This window comes from Salvelinus alpinus, chromosome 19 (genome assembly GCF_045679555.1).
Source record: "Salvelinus alpinus chromosome 19, SLU_Salpinus.1, whole genome shotgun sequence".
Lineage (NCBI taxonomy): Eukaryota > Metazoa > Chordata > Actinopteri > Salmoniformes > Salmonidae > Salvelinus > Salvelinus alpinus.
In genome coordinates this window covers 9,715,818-9,734,447 of record NC_092104.1, presented here as the reverse complement: position 1 = coordinate 9,734,447, position 18,630 = coordinate 9,715,818, and the positions used below count along the sequence as shown (strand labels likewise).

At 42.2% G+C, this 18,630-nt stretch overlaps 1 protein-coding gene across 1 annotated transcript in view; it reads left to right on the top strand.

The window, feature by feature from the left end:
- The first annotated feature begins 271 nt into the window (after positions 1-271).
- Positions 272-18,630, top strand: part of LOC139544994 (heparan sulfate glucosamine 3-O-sulfotransferase 1-like) — a 29,842-nt gene continuing 11,483 nt past the window's right edge. Inside the window, exon 1 of the mRNA XM_071352278.1 lies at positions 272-866. The gene's annotated coding sequence lies outside the window, so the exon portion shown is untranslated. The remainder of the gene's footprint in view (positions 867-18,630) is intronic.

The window sequence follows — 18,630 nt, the reverse complement described above, 5'->3', positions numbered from 1 at the left end:
TTCCTTCAAGGTATTAGAATGTTATGTTCTATGTTCCTTCAAGGTGTTAGAATGTTATGTTCTATGTTCCTTCAAGGTGTTAGAACGTTATGTTCTATGTTCCTTCAAGGTGTTAGAATGTTATTTTCTATAAATCAGAGAGAAGAAAGGGAGAGAGGGGTTGATGGAGCGAGAGGAGGAGGGGCCGGGTGGCAGAGGAGGGGAGGGGGAGGCGGAACTAGGAATTTCCCTAAGGGGTTTTTGTGTTTGCTCTCTCTCTCACTCGGTCAACCGCAAAGCAAAGTCACATACACTCTCACTCATTCTCTCTTTTTGACACAGAACCAGAGACGCACGTGACACATACACATACACACACACTCACAGACACCACTCCTTAGCATAGCGGGACAAGCAGCTCACAAACAACAGAGACATCTACTTGGATTTTCTAAGAGGCTTTAAGAAGAGCCCAGACACAGAGGACTGGAGAGAAGAGACCAGACACAGAGGACTGGAGAGAAGAGACCAGACACAGAGGACTGGAGAGAAGAGACTGGACACAGAGGACTGGAGAGAAGAGACCAGACACAGAGGACTGGAGAGAAGAGACCAGACACAGAGGACTGGAGAGAAGAGACCAGACACAGAGGACTGGAGAGAAGAGACCAGACACAGAGGACTGGAGAGAAGAGACCAGACACAGAGGACTGGAGAGAAGAGACCAGACACAGAGGACTGGAGAGAAGAGACCAGACACAGAGGACTGGAGAGAAGAGACCAGACACAGAGGACTGGAGAGAAAAAGAGTAGGAAGACAGCGGAAGCCACAGAAAGAGGAAGAGAAGAGACAAGAGGAACACCAGACCGGAGTCCCAGTGACTCAGGTAAGACCTCACTCTCTCTCCCTACAGTATGTCTCTTATTCATACACTGAATCTCTCACCCACTCTTCCGGTCTCACTTTCTCTCTCTATCGCTTTTTTAACTCTTCCTCTCAGAGGAAGTGGTCTGTGAATGTCGGTTTGTTCTGAGAGTCATACCGTGTGTGTGTGTGTGTGTGTGTGTGTGTGTGTGTGTGTGTGTGTGTGTGTGTGTGTGTGTGTGTGTGTGTGTGTGTGTGTGTGTGTGTGTGTGTGTGTGTGTGTGTGTGTGTGTGTGTGTGTGTGTGTGTGTGTGTGTGTGTGTGTGTGTGTGTGTGTGTGTGTGCATGCGTGCAGGAGAGAGAAAGAGAGGTTACTGATATGGTCTGTTTGGCAACAGTTAGTGGAAGAGTTGTGGTATGTGGATAAACTGGTAGTGATGGACACGCAAAATGTGTTGTGGCATGTAGGAAACATTCTGTTAGTTAATCATAACTCCAGGTAGTAAACATTCTGTTAGTTAATCATAACTCCAGGTAGTAAACACTCTGTTAGTTAATCATAACTCCAGGTAGTAAACATTCTGTTAGTTAATCATAACTCCAGGTAGTAAACATTCTGTTAGTTAATCATAACTCCAGGATAGTAAACACTCTGTTAGTTAATCATAACTCCAGGTAGTAAACATTCTGTTAGTTAATCATAACTCCAGGTAGTAAACACTGTTAGTTAGTCATAACTCCAGGGTAGTAAACATTCTGTTGGTTAATCATAACTCCAGGGTAGTAAACATTCTGTTAGTTAATCATAACTCCAGGGTAGAAACACTGTTAGTTAATCATAACTCCAGGTAGTAAACATTCTGTTAGTTAATCATAACTCCAGGTAGTAAACATTCTGTTAGTTAATCATAACTCCAGGTAGTAAACATTCTGTTAGTTAGTCATAACTCCAGGTAGTAAACACTCTGTTAGTTAATCATAACTCCAGGTAGTAAACATTCTGTTAGTTAATCATAACTCCAGGTAGTAAACACTCTGTTAGTTAATCATAACTCCAGGTAGTAAACATTCTGTTAGTTAATCATAACTCCAGGGTAGAAACACTGTTAGTTAATCATAACTCCAGGTAGTAAACATTCTGTTAGTTAGTCATAACTCCAGGGTAGTAAACATTCTGTTAGTTAATCATAACTCCAGGGTAGTAAACACTCTGTTAGTTAATCATAACTCCAGGTAGTAAACATTCTGTTAGTTAATCATAACTCCAGGGTAGAAACACTCTGTTAGTTAATCATAACTCCAGGTAGTAAACATTCTGTTAGTTAATCATAACTCCAGGTAGTAAACATTCTGTTAGTTAATCATAACTCCAGGTAGTAAACATTCTGTTAGTTAGTCATAACTCCAGGTAGTAAACACTCTGTTAGTTAATCATAACTCCAGGTAGTAAACATTCTGTTAGTTAATCATAACTCCAGGTAGTAAACACTCTGTTAGTTAATCATAACTCCAGGTAGTAAACATTCTGTTAGTTAATCATAACTCCAGGGTAGAAACACTGTTAGTTAATCATAACTCCAGGTAGTAAACATTCTGTTAGTTAGTCATAACTCCAGGGTAGTAAACATTCTGTTAGTTAATCATAACTCCAGGGTAGTAAACACTCTGTTAGTTAATCATAACTCCAGGTAGTAAACATTCTGTTAGTTAATCATAACTCCAGGGTAGAAACACTCTGTTAGTTAATCATAACTCCAGGTAGTAAACATTCTGTTAGTTAATCATAACTCCAGGTAGTAAACATTCTGTTAGTTAATCATAACTCCAGGTAGTAAACATTCTGTTAGTTAATCATAACTCCAGGTAGTAAACATTCTGTTAGTTAATCATAACTCCAGGTAGTAAACATTCTGTTAGTTAGTCATAACTCCAGGTAGTAAACATTCTGTTAGTTAATCATAACTCCAGGGTAGTAAACACTCTGTTAGTTAGTCATAACTCCAGGTAGTAAACATTCTGTTAGTTAATCATAACATCCTTTATGTCTCTCCGCTCTCTATCTCTCCGCTCTATATCTCTCTATAGCCCCCTCTCTATACCTCCCTATGTATCTCTCCCCCTTTCTGTCTCTCCACTCTCTATTTCCCCCTCTCTATCTCTCCACTCTCTATCTCCGGAGAGGGGAGAGATGGAGAGGGGAGCGATAGACTGTGAAAGAGAGAGAGAGAGGGGAGGGAATGGTGTCAGTTTTACAGGCTCCTGACCAGTTCTATTTTGTGTCATTTTTTGCGCTGATCTTAACTTTTTTGTACATCATGTTACCTATAAACTATAAAAGAAAGTCATATGTACACTCCCAGTAATCTTCACCCTGAAGAAGGCACAGTGATGCTGAAACGTTGGTGATTTACACACTAAATTACTGGGAGTTTATATATTGAGTATGCGACTCTCTTCATTTTTATAGTTGCCGTTAGTCAGAACCTCCACACAAAATCATTTTTCTGGGTTTGCGCCAGCTCATGTTTTGTTATTGTACATAATGTTACTGCCATCGTTTCCTATGACCAAAAATAGCTTTTGGACATCAGAACGGCTATCACTAACCTGAATTTGGACGAGGACTTCTACTTCAATGTGTCGGAGGCGAAAAACATATTGATTATCACGGACCAGGCCGTAATCCCCGATACTCGTAGAAGGGGAAGACTGCACTATGGATGCTGGCACACAGGCACCCTGTTGAGACTATGGTGGCAAAACAGTAAATCATCAATACCCTCTGTTCTATTGGCGAATGTGCAATCGCTAGAGAATAAACCGGACGAGCTCCGTTCGAGACTATCCCATCAACAGGACATGAAGAACTGTAATACACTATGCTTCTCAGAGTCATGGCTGAACAAGGACATGGATCATGTAAATCCAGCTGGTTTTTGTGTGCATCGGCAGGACAGAACGGCAGAGTCCTGTAAGGTCAGGGATGGTGGTGTGTGTCTCTTTTGTTAACAACAGCTGGTGCTCAATCTCTAATATTAAGGACGTCTCTTGGTTCTGCTCGACTTGAGTTAGAATCCCTCATGATAAGCTAGCAGACACCAGACTATTTACAAAGAGACTTTTCATCTGTATTTTTCATACCTTTCTATTTACCACCACAAACTGAGGCTGGCACTAAGACCGCACTCAACAAAATGTGTAATGCCATAGGCAAACAAGAACATGCTTATCCAGAGGTGAGGCCCCTTAGTGGCCGGTAATTTTAATGCAGGGAAACTGAAATCCATTTTTTTCCCTCATTTCTACCAGCAAAATCACATGTGCAATTAGAGGCGAAAAAACTCTAGATCACCTTTACTCTACACACAGAAACACATCTAAAACTCTAGATCACCTTCACTCTACACACAGAGACACATATAAAACTCTAGATCACCTTCACTCTACACACAGAAACACATATAAAACTCTAGATCACCTTCACTCTACACACAGAGACACATATAAAACTCTAGATCATCTTCACTCTACACACAGAGACACATATAAAACTCTAGATCACCTTCACTCTACACACAGAGACACAGAAACACATATAAAACTCTAGATCACCTTCACTCTACACACAGAAACACATATAAAACTCTAGATCACCTTCACTCTACACACAGAAACACATATAAAACTCTAGATCACCTTCACTCTACACACAGAGACACATATAAAACTCTAGATCACCTTCACTCTACACACAGAAACACATATAAAACTCTAGATCACCTTCACTCTACACACAGAAACACATATAAAACTCTAGATCACCTTCACTCTATACACAGAAACACATATAAAACTCTAGATCACCTTCACTCTACACACAGAAACACATATAAAACTCTAGATCATCTTCACTCTACACACAGAGACACATATAAAACTCTAGATCACCTTCACTCTACACACAGAGACACAGAAACACATATAAAACTCTAGATCACCTTCACTCTACACACAGAAACACATATAAAACTGTAGATCACCTTCACTCTACACACAGAAACACATATAAAACTCTAGATCACCTCCACTCCACACAGAAACACATATAAAACTCTAGATCACCTTCACTCTACACACAGAAACACATATAAAACTCTAGATCACCTTCACTCTACACACAGAAACACATATAAAACTCTAGATCACCTTCACTCTACACACAGAGACACAGAAACACATATAAACCATCTAGATCACCTTCACTCCACACACAGAAACACATATAAAACTCTAGATCACCTTTACTCCACACACAGAAACACATACAAAACTCTAGATCACCTTCACTCTATACACAGAAACACATATAAAACTCTAGATCACCTTCACTCTACACACAGAGACACAGAAACACATATAAAACTCTAGATCACCTTCACTCTACACACAGAAACACATATAAAACTCTAGATCACCTTCACTCTACACACAGAAACACATATAAAACTCTAGATCACCTTCACTCTACACACAGAGACACATATAAAACTCTAGATCACCTTTACTCTACACACAGAAACACATCTAAAACTCTAGATCACCTTCACTCTATACACAGAAACACATATAAAACTCTAGATCACCTTCACTCTACACACAGAAACACATATAAAACTCTAGATCACCTTCACTCTATACACAGAAACACATATAAAACTCTAGATCACCTTCACTCTACACACAGAAACACATATAAAACTCTAGATCACCTTCACTCTACACACAGAGACACAGAAACACATATAAAACTCTAGATCACCTTAATTAACCCTTGCCCTCCATTTGGCAAATCTGACCATAATTGTATTCTCCTGAATGTCTAGTAACGTTAATTTTAAAAATCTAACACAGCGGTTGCATTAATAACTAATGCATCTTTCAATTGCTGTCCAACCTGTATTTTTTAGTCAAGTTTACGATTATTTATCGATTAGATTAGGTGCCTCTCCAAGATGGCGCCGGCCAGAATGCATGAAATGCTGCTACTGTTCACATTGTATAACCACGATTTGTGCCGCTAAATATGCACATTTTCGAACAAAACCTATATGCATTGTGTAATATGATGTTACAGGACTGTCATCTGATGAAGTTTATCAAGGTTAGTCCAATTATATATCTTTTGCTGGATTGTTACGATCGCTAACATTTGCTGCTGGTAAATGCGGTTGTGTTTCTGGCTATTGTGGTAAACTAATATAATGCTAAATTGTGTTTTCGCTGTAAAACACTTAAAAAATCTGACATATTGGCTGGATTCACAAGATGTTGGGCTTTCATTTGCTGTACGCTGTGTATTTTTCAGAAATGATTTATGATGAGTAATTAGGTATTTGACGTTGGTCTCTGTAATTATTCTGGCTGCATCGACGCTATTTCAGATTGCAGCTGCAATGTAGAACTGTGATTTATACCTGAAATATGCAAATTTTTCTAACAAAACATATGCTATACAATAAATATGTTATCATACTGTCATTTGATGAAGTTGTTTCTTGGTTAGTGGCTATTTATATCTTTATTTGGTCGAATTTGTGATAGCTACTGATGGAGTAAAAAACTGGTGGAGTAAAAAAAGTGGTGTCTTTTGCTAACGTGGTTAGCTAATAGATTTACATATTGTGTCTTCCCTGTAAAACATTTTAAAAATCAGAAATGATGGCTGGATTCACAAGATGTGTATCTTTCATCTGGTGTCTTGGACTTGTGATTTAATGATATTTAGATGCTAGTATTTACTTGTGACGCTATGCTAGGCTATGCTAGTCAGCTTTTTTACTGATGGGGGTGCTCCCGGATCCGGGTTTGGGAGGAATTAGAGGTTAATAAGTGCATCAACGATGTTGTGATTTAATGATATTTAGATGCTAGTATTTACTTGTGACGCTATGCTAGGCTATGCTAGTCAGCTTTTTTACTGATGGGGGTGCTCCCGGATCCGGGTTTGGGAGGAATTAGAGGTTAATAAGTGCATCAACGATGTTGACCGTACGTACATATCCCAACCAGAAGCCATAGTTTTCAGGCAACATCCACACTGAGCTAAAGGCTAGAGCTGCCGCTTTCAAGGAGCAGGACACTAATCTGACGCTTATAAGAAATCCTGCCATGCCCTCCGACAAAACATCAAACAGGCAAAGCGTCAATACAGCACTAAGATCAAATCCTACTACACAGGCTCTGATGCTCATCGGATGTGGCAGGACTTGCAAACTATCACGGATTACAAAGGGAAACCCAGCCGAGAGCTGCGCAGTGACTCGAGCCTACCAGACGAGCTATATGCATTTTATGCTTGCTTCAAGGCAAGCAACACAGAACTATGCGTGAGAGCACCAGCTGTTCCGGATGACCGTATAATCACGGTTTCCGTAGCCGATGTGAGTACTCAGAGCATGCGCAGACCAGCTGGCATGTTTCTTCACTGACATTTTCTTCACGAACATTTTCAATAGTCCCTGTGCATAAGAACACCTAGGTAACCTGTCTAAATCTCACATCTGCAGTCATGAAATGCTTTGAAAGGCTGGTCATGGCTCACATCAACACCATCATCCCAGAAACCCTCGACCCACTCCAATTCGCATGCCACCCCAACGGATCCACAGATGACGCAATATCTATTGCACTGCACACTGCGCTTTCCCACTTGGACAAAAGGAACATCTACGTGAGAATACTGTTCATTGACTGTAGCTCACCGTTTAACACCATAATGCCCTCCAAGCTCATCACTAAGTTAAAGTCCCTGGGACTGAACACAGCCCCCAGGTGGTGAGGACAGGCAACAACACATACGGCACGCTGACCCTCAACACGGGGGCCACTCAGTAATGCATGCTCAGTCTCCACCTGTGCACCCTGTTCACCCACGACTTCGTAGCCACGCACGACTCCAACACCATTATCAAGTTTGCCGATGACGGTGGTGGGCCTGATCACCGACGACGATGAGACAGCCTACAGGGAGGAGGTCAGATACCTGGCTGTGTGGTACCAGGGCCGGGCCAGAATGAATCAGTTGGACTGGCAATAGATTTTTATAGGTGGGCCCATTGTTAACAGGCGTTATAATAAAGACCATAGACAGCTCCTGAATTTATAGTTTGGGGGAAGCTTACAATTTATCCTACCAAACTGTTTGCCAATTATGATTATTTTTACATGCGCATTTTCGTGGAACATTTTCATTTCAATAAAGTTTTCGTTGCTCAAATTTATTGTCAGGTGGTTCATAATAAAAATATGAATTAAAATGATAAAAATCTAAAAGTTAAAATTCAACTAATGCAAGAACAACACCCATTGACGTCTGGACACGTTGATACACCGTGATCCATTGACATATGGACACATTGATACTTTATTTTTATTTATTTTTTAATTATTTTTTATTTCACCTTTATTTAACCAGGTAGGTTAGTTGAGAACAAGTTCTCATTTACAACTGCGACCTGGCCAAGATAAAGCAAAGCAGTGCGACAAAAACAGCACAGAGTTACACATGGAATAAACAGCCGTACAGTCAATAACACAATAGAAAAAAAAATTACGTCTATATGCAGTGTGTGCAAATGGCATGAGGAGATAAGGCAATAAATAGGCCATAGTAGCGAAGTAATTACAATTTAGCAAATTAACACTGGAGTGATAGATGTGCAGATGATGATGTGCAAGTAGAAATACAGGTGTGCAAAAGAGCAGAAAAGTACATTTAAAACAATATGGGGATGAGGTAGGTAGTTGGATGGGCTATTTACAGATGGGCTATGTACAGCTGCAGCGATTGGTTAGCTGCTCAGATAGATGATGTTTAAAGTTAGTGAGGGAAATATAAGTCTCCAACTTCAGCGATTTTTGCAATTCGTTCCAGTCATTGGCAGCAGAGAACTGGAAGGAAAGGCGGCCAAAGAGGTATTGGCTTTGGGGATGACGAGTGAGATATTCCTGCTGGAGCGCGTGCTACGGGTGGGTGTTGTTATCGTGACCAGTGAGCTGAGATAAGGCGGAACTTTACCTAGCAAAGACTTATAGATGGCCTGGAGCCAGTGGGTCTGGCGACGAATATGTAGCGAGGGCCAGCCGACGAGAGCATACAGGTCGCAGTGGTGGCTGGTATATGGGGCTTTGGTGACAACCACCGTGATCCATTGCCATATGGACACATTGATACACCGTGATCCATTGCCATATGGACACATTGATACACCGTGATCCATTGCCATATGGACACATTGATATACCGCGATCCATTGATATATGGACACATTGTACGGCTAAAGACATTTGAGAATGGAACTCACAGATAGCTATAGGCCAATGCAGCAGTATTAGCTCTGAGTCAACTAAGTAAAATATATAGGCCTAAAACCAACAAACATAAACAGTAGAAAATATCCTGATGGAAATACAGGTTCTTTCAATCGCATTCATCTCTCTACTCCGCCTATCTGCCTCCCTTTCTATCTGCCTCCCTTTCTATCTGCCTCCCTTTCTATCTGCCTCCCTTTCTATCTGCCTCCCTTTCTATCTGTCTTGACTTGAGCTATCGCTAGTGAAGTGCAACATTGTATCAACTCAGCAGGTTGGCGTGCTCAGGCACGGCTCCCTCCACGTTATCAGGACAGAGAAACCACAGACATGATCATTGCTCACATAAAGCAAAACTAAACCGAAACTTGTTTCTCACAAGTGTAGCAGGTTGTCAACTCTGCATATCAGCACAATTTACCACCATTATTAATTATTTATTTTTAGTTGTTTTGCACTGACTCCTTTGCACTGGCTCTTTGAACACTCCAACACACACACACACACACACACACACACACACACACACACACACACACACACACACACACACACACACACACACACACACACACACACACACACACACACACACACACACACACACACACACATACACACAAAACACACACATGCATATTGATGCCACACACACACTCACACACAGACACACTTTCACACTTCACATACACTTCTGCTACTCTGTTTATAATAATATCCTCTTCTTCTTCTGCTACTCTGTTCATAATAATATCCTCTTCTTCTGCTACTCTGTTCATAATAATATCCTCTTCTTCTTCTGCTACTCTGTTTATAATCATAATAATATCTTCTTCTTCTTGTCTCAACATTTGAAATTATACTCCAGACACATTTTCTTCACATATTTTAGATGCTTTTCAATAATCATTGACCCAAATTGCTGGCTTCCCCCAAATAGACCTAGGCCTACCCACTTGTGATTTGAAACAATCCACAGCTAAGTCAAGCTCTCTGGTAAAGTATTTTGAATGATTTTCTTTAGACAGGATAATATAATTTTGGCAAAACATCAATTGACTTTAGGGGAAGCCAGCATCCTAACAGTGCACTGTGCACCCGGCAACTCTCCTTTCTAATTCGTAAGTAGCTGAAACCAGAGTAAATAATGACGAGATGCTCATGTCTCCACCCTAACAATGCGAGTCGTTGTCGCCAAGGCGGGAATGCAGGCAAAAAGCTTAGGTCTAGATATTATGCCCATAGAAACGCAAATGGGCTTATTCAGGACAGATTTTGGCAAGAGTGAGCCATCTCGCTTCTCCTCTTCCTCTCTGCTAAAATTAGCGAGTGAAACCGCGCCCCTCTGTCTTCCTATATGTAGCCAATGTATCTGATGCTGTCTGGCCAGAAAAAGTATGACATGCCATACTCCTTTTGTCCAGACAGTATCAGATGCATGGTCTACACATACGGAGACAGAGGGGCGCTGTTTCGCTCGTTTGGATGCTTTATCTGTCTCTGTTAATGCTCGTCTCAGTCAACTAAATGATCAATATTTCAATATTATATTTGGACGGGCAAGGAGGTAGGGCGGGACATGTCCCCTTGGGACCGCTGGTAACGCCGGCCCTGTGCCAGAACAACAACCTCTCCCTCAATTTGGGCAAGACAAAGGAGCTTATCGTGGACTACAGAAAATGGAAAGCTGAAGAGCGGGTTGAGAGCTTCAAGTTCCTCCATGTCCACATCACTAAGGACCTATCCCGGTCCAAACACACCAACACAGCTGTGAAGAGGGCAAAACAACGCCTCTTCCACCTCAGGAAGAGAGCATCTTGACTGGTTGCATCACCGCCTGGTATGACAACAGCTCGGCATCTGACCACAAAGCGTTGCAGAAGGTACATCACTGGGGCTGAACTTCCTGCCATCCAGGACCTCTATACCAGGCGGTGTCAGAGGAAGGCCCTAAACATTGTCAAAGACTCCAGCCACCCAAGTCATGGACTGTTTTCTCTGCTACCACACGGCAAGCGGTACCGGAGTGCCAAGTCTAGGAACAAGAGGCACCTGAACAGCTTTTACCTCCGAGCCATAAGACTGCTGCACAATTCATCAAATGGCCACCGGACAATTTACATTGACCACCTTTATTAAGTATTTATTTACACACACAAAACACACACATGCATATTGTCGCCACACACACACTGATAAATACACACTTTCACACTGTGTAAAGTCTAAGAGTGAGTGCTGGGCGATCATCACACTCCAGTGGGTTTTCAGACTTGACAGGACCCCCAACTGACTGCCAGGTGGAGGGAGCAGGCGAGGTCCCACTTTACACACACACACACACACACACAGACACACACACAAATAGACACAGACACACACACACACACACATAGACACAGGGGAGAGGTAGGGTGAGACGGGGCTAAGGAAGAGTGGAGAGGTCGGGGGAGAAGGGAGAGGTAGGTGAAGGGAGTGAGGAAGAGTGAAAAGGGGGTGAGGAAGAGGAGAGAGGTAGGGGGAGAAAGGGGTGAGGAAGAGGGGAGAGGTAGGGGGTGAGGAAAAGGGGAGAGGTAAGGGGGAAGAGGGGAGAGGTAGGGGGAGAAGAGGGGAGAGGTAGGGGGAGAAGAGGGGAGAGGGGAGAGGTAGGGGGGAAGAGGGGAGAGGGGACAGGTAAGGGGGAAGACGGGAGAGGGGAGAGGTAAGGGGGGAAGACGGGAGAGGGGAGAGGTAAGGGGGGAAGACGGGAGAGGGGAGAGGTAAGGGGGGAAGGGGGGAGGAAGCGGAGAGAAGGGGTGGTAAAGCCATTTAAGAGTCACAAGTGCTTGGTCAATCAAAACCCTCCAACTTCGAAATTTGATGTCTGAGAAATATGGATAAACATCTCATTCTGAAGGGAGACTGTGAGAGCTGGTTGGTCTAGCTACCTCTGTCCATCAGTTCAGGCCTGCATCCAGTGGAGAAACATGGAGAAACATCTCATTCTGAAGGGAGACTGTGAGAGCTGGTTGGTCTAGCTACCTCTGTCCATCAGTTCAGGCCTGCATCCAGTGGAGAAACATGGAGAAACATCTCATTCTGAAGGGAGACTGTGAGAGCTGGTTGGTCTAGCTACCTCTGTCCATCAGTTCAGGCCTGCATCCAGTGGAGAAACATGGAGAAACATCTCATTCTGAAGGGAGACTGTGAGAGCTGGTTGGTCTAGCTACCTCTGTCCATCGATTCAGGCCTGCATCCAGTGGAGAAACTTTCACTGGGGAGAGCTATAGGCAGAACTTTAGGTCCAGGGCTGTATCAGAAATATTTTTTATATTTTCGTAGCTATTATTATGAGTGCAGTAGCTGGCGGTGGCATGAACGGGCTAAGTTTTGATGATTAAACAAGTTGTAAGTTTGATGAAGGCTTGGCTACTCACTGGCCAACCAAGGTTTTCCATGGCTTAATACTGCATGCATTTGTCTCAAGCTCTGTAGGTTTTTGGCAATCATTGTCCTCAACTTCAGTTCGTCTGGGGGCAGAATAGTCCATTGTGGGTTGATACTAGAGTTTATGAAAAGCATCGGCTACAACAACAAGTCATTGAGTGATGGCAAATGTAAAAAAACAAAAACAACATCCAGTATTGGCTTAGTAATTGGCTTCGACGAGTAAAGGCCTTTGTGCATCGTACTTATCTTCAAATTAAAAATACTAAGCTCCCGTAAATTATATTGTATGTGTGAGGCACGTTCTCGATAAGCACGATATAGCCTAGGCCTACCGTTAATATGGCTTTATCGGACAGAAACATTTGAATAGCTTATGTTTGGAGGAGTACGTCTTTGGTAAGCAGACAAGAGGTACTCTTTGAAAATGGGGATGGACACAAACCGAATGGAGTGCGCACTGCAGGTAGGCCTTTGTGAATTGTGAATAATGCAAAATAAACATGTCGGCAAAAGCTTCGCGAGCAGGCCATTTGGAAACCTTTCATAGATAGGCTACTTGGCGAATGCATGTCCAGGATCTTTTTTTTTACGCACATCCACAATAATAACAGGAGCTGGCTGAAATAATAATAATAGGCTACATAGATAAATAGATGTCTGCTCACTGTTTTGCTGCTGCCAAACTTGATCTTTTAATACAGCTTTGGTGATTTAAGATTTCAAAGTGGTCTCATGAGCCAAACCCTTTGTCGATAGTATTGAGTACTTGGCAATGGCATTGGGCATGACAAAACACACAGCCTTCATTAAGAGGAAGTTAGGATATGCTAGTATTTAAATTTAAAAAAATCAAATTAAACGAAATGGGGGGGGGAAATGAGTTTTTTTTACGTTTCTAAATAAGAGGTTTACGGACACGAAAAGCACATCTCTCTTGTTCTATGCGCATAATTACGGGCACTGCGTCACGGCTGGATACGCATTCTCAAAATCCATCCCATAACCACCTTACCGCAGCTATGGTTACCCCAGTAAAACCAGCTTTAGGTTGGTCTTAAAAATCCATACCAGCCACATACTGAAATTTAAGGACACACATCAGATATTGCCACCCCTCCCACCTCAGCGCAAGCGAGCTCATATAAAACAGGTAAATTACCGAGTCTGGCGCTAGGGTTTGAAAATAGAAGAGCGCTGGCTTTAACAGGTCTAAATTGGAAACGAACGTGCGTTTGACAATTGCGCAGTCGAAAATAGATGCCTCTGTCTCACCTTTCCTAATCTTAATGGCACACAGATAGGTATGTGGCAAGCAGCTGTGGTAACACACACACACACAGCCGATTTGTAAATCGGGAGCTTCTGGAACAAAAAGTGAGCGCGAGAGGGGGGTGACCTGGGGAGCTCTGAGGTACCAGAACGCATGAGGGGGGAACAAATCCCCTTTATAATAAAGCATTGCTGCATATCATCGGATTTGTGTAGTGGCATAAAGCAGTATAGTAGAGACACTTACAGAAGTTACACACATGGGAACATTTTAGTAGCCTGGGGTCCAGGAAAAATTTTGACTTTTATAAACGCATTTCATGCAATTCTGGAGACTTTGGCAGAATATTTTTTAATACCGTACAAATTATCAAAATGACAGGCTACTTTGACACTGACAAACTGAGAATCTGAGATCAATAAAAAATGACCTTGAATCCATCAATAGCATTGGCCTAGGTATGTGGAGACATATTGCAGGTTACAATATGAGGAAGGAAATTATAGTCCTGAAAATGCAATCCAGTTTTACTGACTCACCCACTGATGCTGGGGTCACTCTCTGGTCATAGTTCATGCCGAAAGCATATTTCTCGGTCTTACTTTGTAAAACAATATTTGGAAATTTATCAAATATTTTGTTCATCTACAGAAGACAGATTAGAGTCTTCTCTTTTCAGCAGGAGCCATTTTGTTTCCAACCTGTTGTTTCATGGAGATTCCATTGTAAATATTGCGAAAGGCCTGTTTTGTTTGCATGCTGTGACAGATTTTCCATGCGTTTATGACTAGGCTATGCCTTGGTATTGGGCTACACACAATCCACAGCTAGGCAACTATTGATCCTCTGTTTCTAAATTGCAGGCATTGTCATGGTGTAGTAAGTAGGCTATTCTGAATTATTTCCTTTCTTTCTGAACAGACAGCAGTACTCACACAGCCATGGAAAAGCGTTGGTCTCAAATATAGATTACAATGTTTTGCAAACCATAAACAAGGGGCAGCCCAACCCAAATCAACTCTTAGAATATCAGGCCCAGAGGCAACTCGAAGGAACTTTGATTGCTTTTGATTTCATTTTTACATTGCAAAAAGTGATAATTACTTTTCATGCCAGGAGCGGTAGGGACCTGGTCAAATAGGTTCCGAAACGAAACAGTCCAAAACGGAGAGGTGCCGGATCTTGTTCCCGGTAGGATCTTGTTCCGGTAGGATCTGGCTCAAATTAAGCACTGGATAAAGCTCTGTGCCAGCCTGCCATGTAAACACACGCACCAGACACACAGACATTAGCATGGGGTGTACTGTATGCCAACGCCTGCAGCCAGACACCATGCATGCCAAGCTCTTTAATTAGATCACACACACTCTCCTCTTTCCTGTTCACTCTCACACACACACCATACTCCTCATTATCAATGTGCCATACACACACACACACACCATACTCCTCATTATCAATGTGCCATACACACACACCATACTCCTCATTATCAATGTGCCATACACACACCATACTCCTCATTATCAATGTGCCATCCACACACACCATACTCCTCATTATCAATGTGCCATACACACACACCATACTCCTCATTATCAATGTGCCATACACACACACCATACTCCTCATTATCAATGTGCCATCCACACACACCATACTCCTCATTATCAATGTGCCATCCACACACACCATACTCCTCATTATCAATGTGCCATCCACACACACCATACTCCTCATTATCAATGTGCCACACACACACACAATACTCCTCACACTAGAGAGAGCTCATTTGAGTGCTTGATACAATTGACGTGGAAGTGCGAACACACAGCTGGGGAGGAAGGGGAAAGGGGTGTCTGGCCCTTTGTGGCCTGCTGGAGGTCATTTTGCAGGGCTCTGGCAGTGCTCCTCCTTGCACAAAGGCGGAGGTAGCGGTCCTGCTGCTGGGTTGTTGCCCTCCTACGGCCTCCTCCACGTCTCCTGATGTACTGGCCTGTCTCCTGGTAGTGCCTCCATGCTCTGGACACTACGCTGACAGACACAGCAAACCTTCTTGCCACAGCTTGCATTGATGTGCCATCCTGGATGAGCTGCACTACCTGAGCCACTTGTGTGGGTTGTAGACTCCGTCTCATGCTACCACTAGAGTGAGAGCACCGCCAGCATTCAAAAGTGACCAAAACATCAGCCAGGAAGCATAGGAACTGAGAAGTGGTCTGTGGTCACCACCTGCAGAATCACTCCTTTATTGGGGGTGTCTTGCTAATTGCCTATAATTTCCACCTTTTGTCTATTCCATTTGTACAATCAATCAGTGTTGCTTCCTAAGTGGACAGTTTGATTTCACAGAAGTGTGATTGACTTGGAGTTACATTGTGTTGTTTAAGTGTTCCCTTTATTTTTTTGAGCAGTGTATATATATATATAGAGAGAGATAGATATAGATAGAGATAGATATATAGATATATAGAGAGAGAGATAGATAGATATACAGATATATATATATATATAGAGAGAGAGAGATAGATAGAAAGATAGATAGATAGAGACAGATATATAGAGATGACAGATAGAGATATAGAGAGAGAGAAATAGATAGAGATATAGAGAGAGAGATAGATAGCGATAGATAGAGAGAGATGTGTGTATATATAGATATATATATATATATATATATATATATATAGAGAGAGAGAGATAGATAGAGAGAGAGATATAGATATAGAGAGAGAGAGATAGAGAGAGAGAGAGATAATTATCAAAATCCAGAAAAGAGACGTTAAATTCTACAACCACCTAAAAGGAAGCGATTCCCAAACCTTCCATAACAAAGCCATCACCTACAGAGAGATGAACCTGGAGAAGAGTCCCCTAAGCAAGCTGGTCCTAGGGCTCTGTTCACAAACACAAACACACCCCACAGAGCCCCAGGACAACAGCACAATTAGACCCAACCAAATCATGAGAAAACAAAAAGATAATTACTTGACACATTGGAAAGAATTAACAAAAAAACAGAGCAAACTAGAATGCTATTTGGCCCTAAACAGAGAGTACACAGTGGCAGAATACCTGACCACTGTGACTGACCCAAACTTAAGGAAAGCTTTGACTATGTACAGACTCAGTGAGCATAGCCTTGCTATTGAGAAAGGCCGCCGTAGGCAGACATGGCTCTCAAGAGAAGACAGGCTATGTGCACACTGCCCACAAAATGAGGTGGAAACTGAGCTGCACTTCCTAACCTCCTGCCCAATGTATGACCATATTAGAGAGACATATTTCCCTCAGATTACACAGATCCACAAAGAATTTGATAAACTCCCATATCTACTGGGAGAAATTCCACAGTGTGCCATCACAGCAGCAAGATTTGTGACCTGTTGCCACAAGAAAAGAGCAACCAGTGAAGAACAAACACCATTGTAAATACAACCCATATTTATGCTTATTTATTTTAACTTGTGTGCTTTAACCATTTGTACATTGTTACAACACTGTATATATATAATATAACATTTGTAATGTCTTTATTGTTTTGAAACTTCTGTATGTGTAATGTTTACTGTTAATTTGTATTGTTTATTTCACTTTTGTATAATATCTACCTCACTTGCTTTGGCAATGTTAACACATGTTTCCCATGCCAATAAAGCCCCTTGAATTGAATTGAATTGAATTGATTTATAGATGTAGAGAGAGATAGAGAGATAGATATAGATAGATAGACAGATAGATAGATATATATAGAGAGAGAAATAGATGGATATAGACATATATATAGAGAGATAGGTAGAGATATGGAGAGAGAGATATAGATAGAGCTAGATAGAGATAGATATAGCGAGAGAGAGCGATAGATAGATAGAGAGATATATATATATAGAAAGATATATATATATATATAGATAGATATATAGAGAGAGAAAGATGGAGAGAGAGATAGATATAGAGAGATACTTTCAGGATCCCTGATAAAAAGGGATTTTTCAGATCTCTAGAACTCTCGCTCTTTCGCTCTCCCTTTCCCCTCCTTCTCTTTTCATCCCTCGGTCTTCTGAACAAAGAGATCTGATCTTCAAACTGAAGCCCATTCATGTAGCATTTATCTGACGGCATACAGGAGTACTTGGCAAGAGGCTTCTTAAGCTTTAGGAGTAGTTGGCAAACAGACAGACACTATGGCACATTCAGCTGCTGCATGGGCTCAAGGAGGCATCACATTCAGCTGCTGCTTGGGCTCAAGGAAGCATCACATTCAGCTGCTGCATGGGCTCAAGGAAGCATCACATTCAGCTGCTGCTTGGGCTCAAGGAGTCTTCACATTCAGCAGCTGCATGGGCTCAAGGAAGCAACACATTCAGCTGCTGCATGGGCTCAAGGAAGCAACACATTCAGCTGCTGCATGGGCTCAAGGAAGCATCATATTCAGCTGCTGCATGGGCTCAAAGAAGCAGCACATTCAGCTGCTGCTTGGGCTCAAGGAGCCATCACATTCAGCTGCTGCATGGGCTCAAGGAAGCATCACATTCAGCTGCTGCATGGGCTCAAGGAGGCATCACATTCAGCTGCTGCATGGCCTCAAGGAGGCATCATATTCAGCTGCTGCATGGCCTCAAGGAGGCATCACATTCAGCTGCTGCATGGGCTCAAGGAAGCATCATATTCAGCTGCTGCTTGGGCTCAAGGAGGCATCACATTCAGCTGCTGCCTG